At 44.8% G+C, this 15,431-nt stretch overlaps 1 pseudogene; it reads right to left on the reverse strand.

The window, feature by feature from the left end:
- Nucleotides 1-3,001: 3,001 nt before the first annotated feature.
- LOC115834238 lies at nucleotides 3,002-6,407 on the reverse strand (annotated as a pseudogene).
- Nucleotides 6,408-15,431: the final 9,024 nt, after the last annotated feature.

Below are 15,431 nucleotides of genomic sequence, written 5' to 3' on the forward strand. Positions count from 1 at the left end.
ATAGCCCACATAGAAGGAATGTTATTCCAGGAAGATGGAAAAGGATGAGAAGCTGCTTTAAAAAATAATGCAACACTCATCAAATGGATAGGAGAAACAAAACAAACCATAAAAACATGCTCTCAAACCCGAAGGTGGGAATGAGCACGTTCTGTAACCCAACAGGGGCTCATGTCTATTTCATTACAAACAGAATCTAAGGTGGCTATGAAGTAATGGCCTACACTTATCAGCGCCCAGGCACAATCCAAACACCTGTGGAAAATATACAGCCACCCCCGCCCCACAAACATATGGAAAATTTTGGATGGTAAATGTGACCTCAAACATTGTATTCTCAGAGCATAGGCACCAAAGTTAAATGAGGCTCAAAGGTACTCTGTGGTTCCACTGGCAGGCATTGTAAACAATACAGAAATACTCCCCTGGGGAAATAGGTGGACTATTTCAGCTCAGGATAACACATGGCCTCCCTGCTCCCTTTCAGATTGTGAAAACAGAAAAGGGGAATGGTTATGCCCTCAGTCCACTTAGAACACTAATTTTCCCCAAGCTTAGCCCCTAAGTGTCCACTCCCATAGGACATAACATTTGTTTATATGGGAAAGGGCATTTTTGTGGGAAAGGACAACAAAAAGAAAGTATAGAATCGTATGACTTCTCCTTTTAAGAACATTGTTTTCTCTCCCAAATACATACCAGTATATAGTGGCAATACAGTCGTGTGAAAAATAGATGTGTCTACTGTTAACAAATCCTGTAAACAATTTAGATAAGAACACCAGGCATTTCGTGCACTTGATTTATACCCTCATCCAGGATGTAATACCGATGGAGATCAGTTGGCCCGAAGAAAACCAAGCTGTACCCTTACTACCCTTGGGCACATGTTCTGAGGACCTCCTGAGGGCTGGTGTCACAGGCCATGGTTAGTTATATTTAGCTCAGAATAAATCTCTTCAATATATTGCAGCGTTTCACTGCTTTACTCAACAAGGTGCTGGGGATTAGGGTAGAAATACACCAATGTGAAGGACGACACCATTTCTCAACTCACAGAAATAAAGGAAGAGCAAACACCTGGAGAAGGGGGAGGGGAACGGGGAGAGGAGGGGGAAGGGAAGGGGAGGGGAGGAGTGGAGGAGGGAGGAGGAGGAGAAGGAAGAGGAGGAGGAGCAGCTGGCTGGAGCCTGGAGCTCCGGCCAGCCCCTGGGTGAGTCCTTGAGGTGGAAGAAGAGGGACTTGGTCCTGAGCCTGCCTCAGATCCACCCGCACCAGAACCCTAGAATCCCAGTTTCTGGATGCGACCCAGTCCCACCCAGGCCAGACACTCCTTTGACTCGGAGCTCGGGCCCTGCCTGGCCTCTGCTGCCACCTCTCATGACAGAGTCCGGGGCCCCCGCGCCGCCTCCGCATCAGCAGGGCTCTGGGAGGGCGGTGCCAAAGACGCCCAATGGGACTTCGCGTCCGAAGGGGGATCCCGACGCCCTAAGGGCTCAGAAAGTCGCCCGCCGCACTGGGGCGGCCATCTCCGGTCTGGCAGAGGAAGCGGCCTCTCCAGCGCCCAGACTCAAAACCTCCCCGAAGGCCCAGGCTGGTGAGGACGCCCTCGCTGGGCCTCTCATGTGGATGAAGGCTGCTTCCGCCCCAGCCGAGATGCAAACTCTGAGGAGAATCAAACCTGAAAAGGTGTTTGTCCTCCTTCCCCAGAGGGGAAAGGCAGCTCCTGAAACCTCAGTAGAAGAGAAGGGGGGACACCCTTCCCAGGCCAGCAAGGCCAGAGTAGGAGAAGCTGCACCCACCTCCAGGGGACATGTGAGGTTTTAGAGGCTCAAGCAAGTCAAGCAAACGCCCTGTACTCCCCCCGGGGTCATGAGCACTCCCCACCTAGTGGGGTTGGGCTCAGGGAGGCCAGGACATTATCCCGCATCTCCCCTGCCTCCAGGACCCAGGTTGACCAGGAAAACGTGGTGGTAGCTCCAGCTGGCCACGGACGCACAGGCTGGGACATGCAGGCCAACAAAGAGGTGCTGGGCCCTCAAGAGGACTGCTAGATTTCCTAGACACTCCAGAGACACAGGGACACCCAGGCAGGACAGGGAGAGCCTGGGAGCACCTGTGAGCAAGCGCAGGTGCCCATCCCAACACACAGAGATAAGCTGTGTTCAATCACTTGCTAAGCCCAACCAATCCCAGGGCCCAGAGGTGCAAACGGTGACCCCACTCAGGACTTGGAAGGAGGAGCACAGGAAAAGCCCCAAATTTGCCAAGAAAACTGTCAGAAACGTGGCAGTTATTTTATAAGTACATGAATAATAAACACAAACAATGGAAAACAAAACTAAACAAAGGCAAATGTGAATGGAAACGTGATGAGTGTGAGCAGGAGAGTGTCTCAGTTGGAAGCAAGCACAGCAGTCACCACTACTTCATTCAATCACGTCAAGATTTATTCAAAAGCATTGGCCTGGGGGAGTGTAGGGAACCTGGACTAAAACAAGGAATGGGGCACAGCTTGGAGAAAAAGGGGAGAGTCTCAGGGCAGAAATAGAGCACCGGCCTTAGGAATTATTTATTGTGGCATCAGACCAATGACTACAAGGACATCAGCATTCAAGGGTCAGTGTTAGCCCCGGGAGTGAGCAGCTGTCTTCAGATGAATTTTCAGGCCACGTCATGTTGGAAGCAGAACTCTCACATGGAGAAGTCAGGATTCGATTGAGTGTGGTTGGATGTATGTGGTCAAATAGGAAGAGAAAGCCTAAGGGACAGTGTGTGTGAAGTGAAATGTGAATGTTTTATTTGAACTCCCTGCGGTTCTCCCCCTCCTTGCAGCATCTGGGACCCTCCGCTGTTGAAGACAGTGGGTGATGATGGGAAACAGCAAAGGGGAAGCAAGCAGTCCTTGGAATTACTTTACCTCCACATTTTAGGGAATGCACTGACTAAGGACTTGGACAATCTCTGACCTATCAATGCAGGTGGTGGCTCTTGGGTTAAATCACTTCCTAAAGAGACATTTCCATGCACTGCTGGGAGGCCTATGGTGAACGCTGTGATAGATTTAGGGACCAAGACTTGGTGAAGGGGGCATAGGGCTGAGGGAGGAGGTGCACAGTAGCTCCATACCATGCAGGCTGAAACTGGAGTCGGCTGGTCTGGGGCGCCCCATGGGACTAGTTGTCGTTGGTAGGGGGCAGCTTTGGGGGAAGGCTGCCAGACAGCATGGAATGCACAATGCGGTTAGTAGAAGAAAAGGGCTGATCCCAACTACGTGCTTTGCTAGGGATATCATCAAGGGCTGGTGATATAGGGGTGCTGCCTCCCCTTCTTCTGCAGGTGAAAGAGGCACATTCTCTCCTTTCATGTCTGAGATGTCTCCATCTTGAGCATGGCACTCCAAGGTGAAGTCATCAACAGAAGGCATGATGTACTGGATATGCACAGGGGGCTGCAGGCCATGTTGTGACCTCAGGATATGCCGGGAACAATCACAAGGACTGTGTTCTCCATGGTCAGCTGCAGCGCTGTCTCTGGGGCCAAGATGAGGACGCCCTCTTCCAGGCTCAGCCTCACCTCTGTCCCTTGTTCCAGGACTATGATGAGCTCCTCAGTGCTGGATTACTGCTGCTCTCGTGAAAAGATGGCCGTCAGTATTCTCCAAAAAGGCTGCAAATGATGCTCATGTGGAGGGAGTTGCCAGGAGCTTCACCCTCTACAACTTTAAAATACACTCCCTCCCAGAATTGGCTCTCATGCCGACCCACCTAAATGTACATCCACTGGATGTCCCTTGAGCCTGAAGATTGTGCAGCACTGTCCAATCTTTGCCGTGCAAGGACATACGAACTTACCTGGGGAGGTTTCAGGGACTGGCATGAATTCAGGTGTGGAGCGCCTGGAATTGAGGGTGTTTTTGTAATCTTTGCCATGCAATGACATAATAACTTACCTGAGGAGGTTCCAGGGACTGGCCTGAATTCAGTGCGGAGCTCCTGGAATTGAGGGTGTTTTTGCACCTGCAGAGAGATCACAGTGAGGGAGGTTAAGGCTCTTCCAGCAAGAGTCTCTTGGATTTCAGAATATGACCTTCGGAAATCCACAGCCCACCACAGGCCAGCCTCAGGACACCAGCCCCCATTAATCAAGCAAATGCCCAAACTCAGAATTAATCATTTTATGATTAAAAATTATTTGACAACATAAAAAAGTTGGATGGTATTGGGGAGAAAAGATGACCAGTAAATACCAAAATTGAATTAAATGGAAATTCTGTGAGGCTGCACCATTACTGAGCGTGCCGTCACTAACAGGCCCTTGAGCTCAGGACATCATTCTCTCCTTAGAAATTGTATAAATTTGTTTGTAGATTCTTTCCATTTAGCTGATATCCTCATCAGTCTTATTAGGTGAAGTATAGACCCTGTTTCCCTTGGATGCTCTTAAAAATAAATCTAATTACAAGATGTGTTTTTCAGAACCTTCCGCTGTAGTAAGAAATCATTTAAATAAGAAAAACAGGATGATTCCTTTAATTCTGCTAACGTCTTAAAAGCGCCCATGGCGGACCTTAGTGTCTTTATTCAGAGGTCTGTCTGCTTTGTGGTTTTTGGTCTTTTCTGAGGAGAACAGCAGACACTTTGCTGAAGATCAGATGTAGTTTGTTTGTTTGTTTTTCAGACGGAGTCGTGCTCTGTTGCCCAGGCTGGAGTGAGGTGGCACAATCTGGCTCACTACAACCTCCGCCTCCTGGGTTCAAGTGATTCTCCTGTCTCAGCCTCTCGAGTAGCTGGAATTACAGGTCTGCACCACCATGCCTGGCTAATTTTTGTATTTTGGTTAGAGACGGGGTTCCACCATGTTGACCAGGCTGGTCTCAAACTCCTGACCTCAAGTGATCTGCCCATCTCAGCCTCACAAAATGTTGGGATTACCAGCGTGAGTCATGGTGCCCGGCCAGATGTAGTTTTAAAATTGGGTTACTTGGCCAGGCACGGTGGCTCATGCCTATAATCCCAGCACTTTGGGAGGCTGAGGCAGGCGGATCAGGAGGTCTGGAGTTTGAGACCAGCCTGACCAACATAGTGAAACCCCATCTCAACTAAAAATACAAAAAAATTAGCTGGGCATGGTGGCGGGCACCTGCAATCCCAGCTATTCCGGAGGCTGAGGCAGGAGAATACCTTGAACCCGGGAGGGGGAGGTTGCAGTGAGTGAAGATCACAACATTGCACACCAGCCTGGTGACAGTGCGAGACTCTGTTTAAAAAAAAAAAAAAAATTGGGTTACTTCTCTACATTCTCTCCGTTTGTAGGGATCAGGTTGAGATATTCAAGAAACAGCTTACACTGAGGGTTCTGGAGTATGCATATTTTATGGTCAAGAAAGAGGCCCCTCATTGTGAGTTGCTGTGTGTCAATTCTAGCTGAAAACCTAGCAGAAGAATAAAAATATGGGGGACTTGCCAAATATTCTACCTTTATACTCGCTTTGACTATAGACAAAATGTGTTTTAACCAATAAATTAATAAGGTTACAGCTTAAAATCTCAGGATATATCCTGCAACACAGAATAGTGACTTACTTTTGAAGAAATATTTAAGCAATATATTTTCATTTGGGGTCCAAACTGTTGTTCACAAGTGTACCTCTTCCCTTTGCCTTTGTAATTAAAACCATTTTTTAAATCTGCAGTGCTATGATGAAAAGAAAGATGTGGCTCTGAATGCTTTATCGTCAACAACTGAATGTTGAATTAATGTCCCTCTCTTTCATTGTCTATTTTTCAATGACTTTAGCACTGTAGGAAAGATGAGCCCCTCACAATGTGGAAATGCACGGATGTAGAGCGCGGGTTTCCCTGCAAGGGCCCCTTTCCCACGGGCTGCACTGAAACTGTGTGGCCCTGCCCTGGCCCGACTCCTTCCTCTGCAGGGTCCCCGTATTATGTAGATTTTCCTCACAATTCTTCTTGTTTCTCCTCACAATCAATCCTCAATGAGGTCACAGGGAGGACATGTTACAGCCTGCTTCTATTATCTATCAGAAAGCCCTCCCCAACCCCAAATTTATACATTTGTAAAATAATGCTAAAATATCCCCACAGAAAATACAGAATAAAACACGTGGCAACAGCCCTGAAAATGAAGTCTTTATTGCTGTTTCAGAAAAATATCCGGGATACTCTGCAGCGAGTCTCCCTTCTCAGCAGTTAGGGTTGCGGACAGGAAGTTTTCCTCCTGATGGACACCGCCTGAGATGCCCCAAAGCCAGGGCGGCGCTTCCTCCCTGACCAGAGGAAAGGAAGCTCACGTGCTTCCTGGAGACCCAGCCCCGCCTCCGCAGGCAGAACGCGCATGCGCCCCGCAGGGCGGAACGGCCTGTTCCGGCGCCCTCTGCCGGCCATGGCGTTGCAGCGCAGGAGGCTTGGCTTTTACTGCTTAGCGATGGACCTAAGTCTCTGAATGGCTGAAATTCTGGTTTAGATTATTCAGTACCTTTCTTTTGGAGGATCAAATGAAAATAGAGCACGGTATCACTTGCTTTGATGGAAGATAATTGAAATAAAGAAGCAACGTCCAAGGACCATATACAAAAGGCGATTGATTCCCTGTATGTGGACGGAAGAGGAACTTGAATAAGAGAAGGGTTCTGTGATATTTTAATGCTGGAAACCTGCTGCCATGCATTTGTCAAATCCCATACAATTTTGCCGCATAAATAGTACATTTTAATGTGGCTCAAGACAACAGCTAATGTCATATACGATTTGGGGGAAAATTACATATTTAATAAAATAGGTTAAACTGTGAACAATAATGTGAGCCCCGCCTGGACCAGATTGCCTGCCAAGCAGATTGCCATCCTCATCCTCACACAGTACTTGACATAAATTCTGGCTTCAGTGTAGAATCACTTGTGGAGAATTTTTAGGGTGTACCACTTTCACCCATGAATTAGCCCATTTAATTGGCCTCAGTAAGGTCCATGGTTTCAGGATTTTGCAGGTTGCTAAAAGCTCAATGTCATCCCAATTTATTTCCTGGAACCATTTCTCCTTGAAGTTTACATTCAGTACTGAGATTTGCTGAAAGCCAATGCATTTCCAAGTTCTAGAGTCAAATCAGAGGACGCCTCCTTAGTCAGAACTTTTATTTTGCTTGTGGAAAAGTATACTGAATCAAAGATAAGAAGGGTTTGCATGGTGGCTGAGAGATTAAGGTGCTTTATCTGCTAGTCCACAGTAAGGGGAACACAACTGTGTCCTCTGTGTCATAACTCAGGACTCATGAATAAAACGTGGAGTGTCAGGAGATGAACTTTTACTCCCACTTAGGGGAGCTTCAAGGAGAACGTCCCAAGGGCTTTCTAAGGGAAAGAAGAGCAGGAATGCCTAATTCTCTGGCCCCAGGCAGTTGTTCATGAGCAGAGACAACGGCTGGGGTAATTCGATGGTTTATACTGGGTGTTTTTGATACTGCCCCCATTTCCCTGTTAAATCTGTGTAATGGATCACTGAGAAACCTGGCACCTGGGGCTGAAGATCCCTGTTGTGTCAACTCCAGGGATGGATCCAGAGAAGCGGTCTTGGTGGAAGTTGGAATGAAGGGAGTTTGGCTGTGGAAAGAAAAATAAAAGCTGTTGAAGATGGGGAAACGGGAAGAGAAGGATGAATCGCTACTCACATGCCAAGGATAGCTTATGCAAATCTATATGTCAGACCCGCATAAATAAAACTAGAACTTTAACAACATATTAGATTTTTCGGCAACAGGTTTTATTGTTTCAATATTTGCAAATATTTTTCTATTAAAAATAATAAAGTTGCTTACGTAATTTTTTATTCAAAATTGCCAGGTCACATAACTATTATACATTTACACTTCACATTTTTAATGAATAGATACATTCTCTAAATTATGAATTATTTGCTCAATTGTATGTTAGTTTTTTTTTTATTCTCCATGACTCAGTTTTCTGACCTGAAATCTGCAGTATTTGGTAATCCACAAGATGATCGGTTGCCCTTATAAAGACTTTCCTTTCCTATTTCCTTCTCAAGAAGGTATTTTTTACTGAGTTTTTTTTGTAACATACCAAGGGTGGTATCTGGCTGAATGTTGGTTCACAGTGAGTAGAGACCAAGGCTTCTCTCAATCGGAGTCCCAAATTCCTTACAGAGCTAGGAATTCTCTACCCTGAAAGTCCTGTGTGTTTTAAGTTAGAGCTTTTGCAAACTATTTGTTATATTGACAGTTTTCATTCTCATGTCATTTATATTCATTTATAGCACCAAGTGTCCCCTCCTAATTGGAGAGATAATTTTGTTCCGTACTTAGTATAAAAAGTCTTGACTCTCCCCCCATCAGGCTGCCTTGACATTCTGTACTTGGGACTTGGGGCAGGCAAGGTCAGTAGGACATGCCAGTAGAGAGTAACCACCACTAGGTTCACAAGAATGATGTGCTGTGACAAATTGTGATAGGGTTTTTCCTGCTCCTTCCCCTAAAGATTCTATACCATATTTCATGCTCTTGAGCAAGAGCAACTTCTTTCTCATGGTTTTAATCACAATAATCTAATTTCAAGCATTTAATTCCTTTTTTACAGAACAACTCATTGAATTTTCAAAAATATGAAGTTAAGGATACCTACTTATTGGCTTGAAATAGCTCTGAGCAATTTAGTAATCATAAACAGAATGGCTCTGTTAGAACAAAATTCCTGATCACTTCAGCCCATCCTTGAAAATTTGCAGAGAGAGGTCAAGGTAACATACACTTCCCTGAAAACTGTGCTTTACAGACCCAGTTAAAAGGCCATGTAAGGAAATAACAGAGACAGTAGAAGAATGGACTTACTGATTAAACTAGGTTTTGATTGTTAATATAAAAAAATCAATACCCTTTCCAAGAGCACATTGAAATAGCGTAAAATCCTTTACTGAGTACTAAAAGATATTTCCAAAACATAATAAAGGCTGAAAAACTAAAGCGTCCTTATCAACTGAATCTGAAACAAAATTAAAAGAGAATATAATAAAGACTTTTTTTAAGAAACCCTAATGAATTGGGGATCTATCTTTCCTTTACTCCTCTGCTGTGGTTGGTCAGAATCCCATTTCTGTTCTGTCCTCCACCTCTCTACTGATTCTCTTTGTCTATGTCATCTATCCGGCTATTTCTTGCCCACGTAACTTTCACTATTTTTTTCAACACCTTCTCCAAAGCTTCTAGAACTCTTTCACTATCACTGCTTTTCAAAATCCATCAGAGACAACTTCCCAATACTCAATTTTACCTTCTTTTTCAACCTCACTCTCCCTAGCTCCCTGGATCTCTGGTTCTCTTTTGGCCTCTCTTTTCTCCTTATCCCCTGGCTTCACATCTACATTCACAAGAAGAGAATGAAGAAGCCCCTTCCCAGTAAGAGCACACCTTACACTGGGACACCAAAATCTAAGCACACCCTGACAGGCACAGCAAGTGGAATGAGATCTGGGACAGAAGATCACAGGGCGTCACAGGACTGTGGCCGGTGATGTCCAAGCCAAGGGAGTTCAGGGGCCTTCCCGAGTCTGTGACTAAGGAAAGGCCTGAGGGCAGCAGGGCAGGGTCCTAAGAGACGCGAGGATGAAGGAGGGGTGCGGGCACGGTGGAGGGCCTTAGAAGACTACTGATGCCTAAGAAACCCCAAAGCCAGTGGGAGGTTGCGGCCTTCCTCCTCCTGGCGTTGCCCACAAAGGGCCGTGAGGGGTGAGAATCCACTTGCCAGTGGGGACTTAGACGGGGCACTGGGTAGGGAGGGGAGAGGGTGAAAAGACAAAAGACAGAAAAGCGTGGCGGGGCACCAACTTCCCAGCGTCTGACAGCGACGTAGGGCTACCGCGGCTGAGACACGTAGGTGCGGGGATTGTGACGTCGGCAGTGTCCCCAGACGCCAGATCCTAGCTGTGGAGGATGGTAACACGGAGTCGTGAACAGAAAATATCAAAGCCCCCTCCAGGAAAGGGGCCTTTCATCCGGAAAATCTGCATCCGGGTCCGCCGGAACCTGCGGTCTCAGGATGGGGTAGTGGGCCAGAAAGAGGGTGGAACCGGTGGGGATCCTGCTCTGTCCCCAGGGCGTATCGGGATCTGTCCCCACTTCCGGACAGTGCAGCCTTGGTCTCTGCCTTTGCCACCACGCGAGTGTTTTATGTGCAGTGGGGCTAGGCTGCTTCCACCAGCTGCAAGTTGAATGTTTCGGATACTTTATGGTCAGGGTAGTCAGAGCACTTACAGTGGTTGATGACCCGGTTCATTCTGGACAAATTAAAAACAATTTAGGAGGCTGGGTGCGGTGGCTGGCACCTGGAATCCCAGCACTTTGGGAGGCTGAGGTGGGCGGAGTTTGAGACCAGCCTCGGCAACAGAGCGAGACCTTGTTTCTACAAAAATACAAAAACTTAGCCAGGTGTGGTGGTGGGTGCTTGTGGCCCCAGCTCCTCCAGAGGCTGAAGCATGAGAATCACTTGAGCCCAGGAGGTCGAGGCTGCAGTGAGCCGTGATGGGGCCACTGCACTCCAGGCAGAGCAACAGAACGAGACCCTGTCTCAAACAAAACAAAACAATAACAACAAAAGTTTATGGCAGAAGTTCTTCTTCCTCTCTAGCGTGAGTGGGTGGAGCTGCACGTCTTGAGTGGAGCAGGTGGTGGCGTCTTCACGACCCAGGGGCCCCTGGCTGGAGGTGGCTGGACCAGGACCCCCACCAGCCCAGTCAGAACGGGCCATTTATTGTCAGAATTACAATGTGAATTGCTACACTTGGCCGGTGGGGAGCGTGCAAATTCACACCAAGGATGAGGAATGTAGGTTCCTTTTCTATTCCTCATTCACCTGGGAGGAAGGGACAAAAGCAAGGGCTCTGTTCCAGGGACTTCTCGGGCCAGGACCTGAGCTGGACCCAGGAGGCCCGAATCATTGCTTTTAAGGAACAAAAGTTACTGTGTATATTAATAAATTCCTTTATCCATCTTTATATTTAATGTGTTCTTTTCACATTTCTTAAGATGAATCATAAATCTGAATTCCTTTGAGACAAACGTGGATGACATCCCCTAATTTTCTTAGGTAATCATTTTAGAATATATTGTAATTTCACATATTTCAGTGTTCTCAGAGCTATTTGAAAAAATATTTTTAATTTAAAATATGAGATAGTTTAATGTTTTGTTTTCTGTTTCAGAGTATTTTGTGTCAACTATGGATATTGAGGAATGTAAAATGCATATCTTTTAGGAAATACATGATTTTGTTCAGAACTAATGAAAAATTAAACGTTCAATATTTCCATGGACATTTACCAAGGGATGTCTATTCTCACACAAGAACATTTTTTAAAATAGCAAAACTGCATTTTCAATTTTCAATAGCCTCATTAATATCCTTAGTAAATGTTAAAGTGAAATATGTAAATTAGCATTTCATTTTCTGCATTTCCTGATTTTCCTTTTTCTTAAGTGCATGCTAGCTGGATTTTGGAAAGACCAAATCCCAACTGTTCACACTGCAAAGATTTCTCAAAGATTATTTCCAAATGAGGGTACCCTTCTGGTTTTCCCATAACTAATACCAGTTTCTTTAAATTTTAAGATTTTTTAAAAAAATATATCAATATTTTGATTCAAAATGGATTTAAAATTTGAATAGCTTCCCCTAGGTAATTGAACAGAAAGAACACTGGGATTCATCAGGGTACTTGGGGGATCAGCCCTGCTCACTGCTTCTCCAGATTTCCAGAGCTAAGTTTGTTTCCCCTAAGCTGAGCTCATACCTCCCATACCTGCTGGGAAGTGGACACAGATTAAGGAGCCAGGATTGCATGCAATTTCAGTTGAAGAAATTCATATACCTGAGCCCTCCCATTTAGTTTTTCTGCAGCTCCCTCTCTCTTCACATAGGAGCCAAGTAATATAGCTCTGCCTGTATGTACCGTTCAGACACTTTGACCTTCTCTACCAAATATTTTGTTTTTTGGTTTCTACAAAATAAGAGTTTGGGGAGTCTTCAGATAGACTGAGTTGATTCCTCTTGAGTCTGCATGGGACACACATTGTCTACATTTGGAAGATCCTTAGGAGAAACTAACCCACTAAATGAATGTCTGGTAAATTAAGGTCTGCTCACTGTGTCTCTGATTCCTTGCCTAGAAAATGGATCTGATAAAAGCTGAGGAGTAGGCCGGGTGCGGTAGCTCACTCCTGTAATCCCAGCACTTTGGGAGGCCGAGGCGGGTGGATCACGAGGTCAGGAGATCGAGACCATCCTGGCTAACACAGTGAAACCCCGTCTGTACTAAAAATACAAAAAATTCACTGGGCGTAGTGGCAGACGCCTGTAGTCCCAGCTACTCGGGAGGCTGAGGCAGGAGAAGGGCGTGAACTGGGAGGCGGAGCTTGCAGTGAGCCAAGATTGCGCCACTGCACTCAAGCCTGGGTGACAGAGCAAGACTCTGTCTCAAGAAAAAAAAAAAAAACAGCTGAGGAGTGAAAAAAATGACAATGCATTGAAGCATAATTTTTAAAATTATGATTTATTATTACTATCTAAAACAAGATTTTCCTGTCCTACCTTGGAAAATTTCCTTAGCTTTTCCAGAAGAAACTACAACCCTACCAAAGCACAATGGTTGTAGGAAGGTTGTTTGACTGGGTCACTAACAAGTCCTGATGAGAAGATGGTCCATCTAAAATGCAATGCAGTGTATATAAGGCAACATGTGTCCACATCACTTCCTGGGCATAACTAGCCCTACCTCCTCAGAGGGGATCTGATCCTAATGCACATGCATTTCCTTGGACAAAGGCAGGGAGTCTGATTCAGAGCTGCTCCAAAACCTGTCCATGCAGAAGACTTTGTACCTGTAGTTCTTGTTCCTACCTTGAATGTGAAGGAGTACACTCAGTTTCAGAGTGAGGGTTTTGATCTCTGTAAGTCCTATTTGAAAAGACCAGGGGTTGACACAAAAAAAAAACAAACGTACAGCCAAGGATTGGAATAAAGTCATAGGAACATAGTCAAGCCCAGAAGAGCAGCAGTATTGAAGAACAATGGGTTAGGTTGCTAAGATTGATGGTGATCGTTACAAGTCAGCCCCTGTTACACTGTTTGCCTTGGGTCCACAGAGCTTTGTCATAGCTCTCTCGTAAGTTTCTTAAAATCACTAAAGAGGATTGCTTGAACTCAGGTGTCTGAGAGCAGCCTGAGCAATATAGTGACACCTCATCTCTACTAAAATAAAAAAATTTAGCCAGATATGGTGGCATGTGCCTGTAATCCCAGCTATGATGGTGCCACTGCACTCCAGACTGGGCAACAGAATGAGACCCTGTCTCAAAAAAAAAAAAAAAAAATCAGGAAAGTGCCCCATTTTCTACTACTCAGATCTTGTTCAGTTTCAGTGATGAAACAGAGGTGGATCCTGGAGCACCTCTTACTGCAGTTCATCTAAGTCAGCCTTTACCTAGCCTGCTCTGCAGTTCACACAGCCAGAAGGGCTTGTACACGGGTTAGACGACTACAGTTCTTTCTGTCATCGGTTTTCCTGGTTTCTCATACAGCCCCTTCTCCATGTATAGATACAGGAGATTTTGCCCAGTGGATTCCCTCAAGGTCTCAGTTTCATTAAACTTGTCAAGACTTCCACAGATTGTTTTGCCACCTAGTGAGACTTGTTTCAAAAAAAAGAAGTGAAATGGGAAAAAAATTAAGTGGCAAATGAGAATGATAATAGTCCTCACAGGTGAAGGTGTCCATAGAGACAGGAGATAGATGGCTTCATTTTGGTCAGCAGCTTACCTGGGCCAGTGGAATGTCTTTGTTTGGATAAAAAGGACCTTTCTACACCTCAATATAGACAACCAGGGACAGAAGTGCACCATATGAGCAGAATGGCTTTCGTAAGAGAACAGAGAGTCCTTAACATTTTTGGTTCAGTTCCCCAGGAGAATGAAAGTGAGCAGTTTTGAAAGGAAATAATTGTCAAATGGGAACATAACTACAAATATATTGGCAAAGGAAGTTTAGCAACAACACTCCTTCAGTTTCAGTTATAGTGATTTACACTAAGTTGATAAACCAGTTGGTTTAAATGGTCACAGGACATTTTGTCTGTGAAACCTGTCTGCACCCCAATGACTCCAGTCATAATTAGTCTAGCTGCGCATGTTCTAAACTCCCGCAGGTCTCGGATAGGCTGTAGAACTTAACACATGGAATGTTCGTTTGCTGTACATGTGTCTGTCTACCCAATAAAGTTTGAGCTTCTGTTCCTGAAGTTGAACAAGGTGAACCACTTGGTCATGCCCTCTCCATACCTCCTTTACAAATGGAAAAGTGCAACACAGTGATATGCCACTGGACATGAAGGCAGGAATCCTGGATTTGAGCCTGGATCTATTTCTGCAAATAACTGGAGGTGTGGGACAAAGATCAATGGATCTCAGATGCTTCTGTGTTCAGTGATCAACAGGTCTCAAATGTCATCGTGCAGGACACTTAGTTGGAAAAGTCATTTTACAAATTTAGATACTTAAGAGAACCCCATTTGAAAGTGTTAGAGTGGGGCGTAGAGCTCTAATTATAAGTATTCTAGGCTAGTTACACTGATTATAATTAACCAGTATAGTTCTGGAAACAGGGACTTAAGTGATCTCTAAGGCTACTTCTAGTTCTAATATTTGAGTGTTCTAAGGATTCGTAGACATCTGAATATAAATCTTAGACTAATTTTTATGGTTTGTCAATTCACATGGGTGTGTGTATGCTCATGTGAGTGCTCATACATCATGAAAAAGTAGAACTATTCCTTTACTTCATGCAAAGTTCAATCCACAAATTATAAGTAAATTTTAGATAATTGGTAGTGAGGATGAATTTGTTAACACCAAGTTTGACAGAGTAAGAGTAGAGGCTGAAGATAATAAGGCACTGATCTAGAACAACATCAGTGAGGAGAAAGAGGCAAGGAGATAATTGCATTAAGATTTACAGAGATTAATGGGCAATTTTTGCAGATTAACGTCATGAGTAAATTGTGTGATTTATTCAGAAAAATAAGCATTCCTGAGTAAACCTCTACTTATAACCTGAATGTCAAGTAAACGATAACAATATTTTCTAAGATTTAGAATATTAAATGAAGGCCAGATTTGGAAGCAAACCAATAAATTGCAATAAAGACGTTACCTTTGAAATGCCTATCAGAAATCCACTTAGAGTAGCTCAGTAAGCTTAAATTGGATACATAAGAAGTGGAAGGTTGAAAAGGCACAGAGATAACCACACGAAAGAGATATCGCCTTTTAACATATAGGAACAAAGGAGTAAACGTACTCTCAGGGGCTAGCGCTCAAAATTATCTTACTTGTATGCAGCTAGAGTTTGAACC

The sequence above is a fragment of the Nomascus leucogenys genome, unplaced genomic scaffold, assembly GCF_006542625.1.
Source record: "Nomascus leucogenys isolate Asia unplaced genomic scaffold, Asia_NLE_v1 000914F_71817_qpd_obj, whole genome shotgun sequence".
Lineage (NCBI taxonomy): Eukaryota > Metazoa > Chordata > Mammalia > Primates > Hylobatidae > Nomascus > Nomascus leucogenys.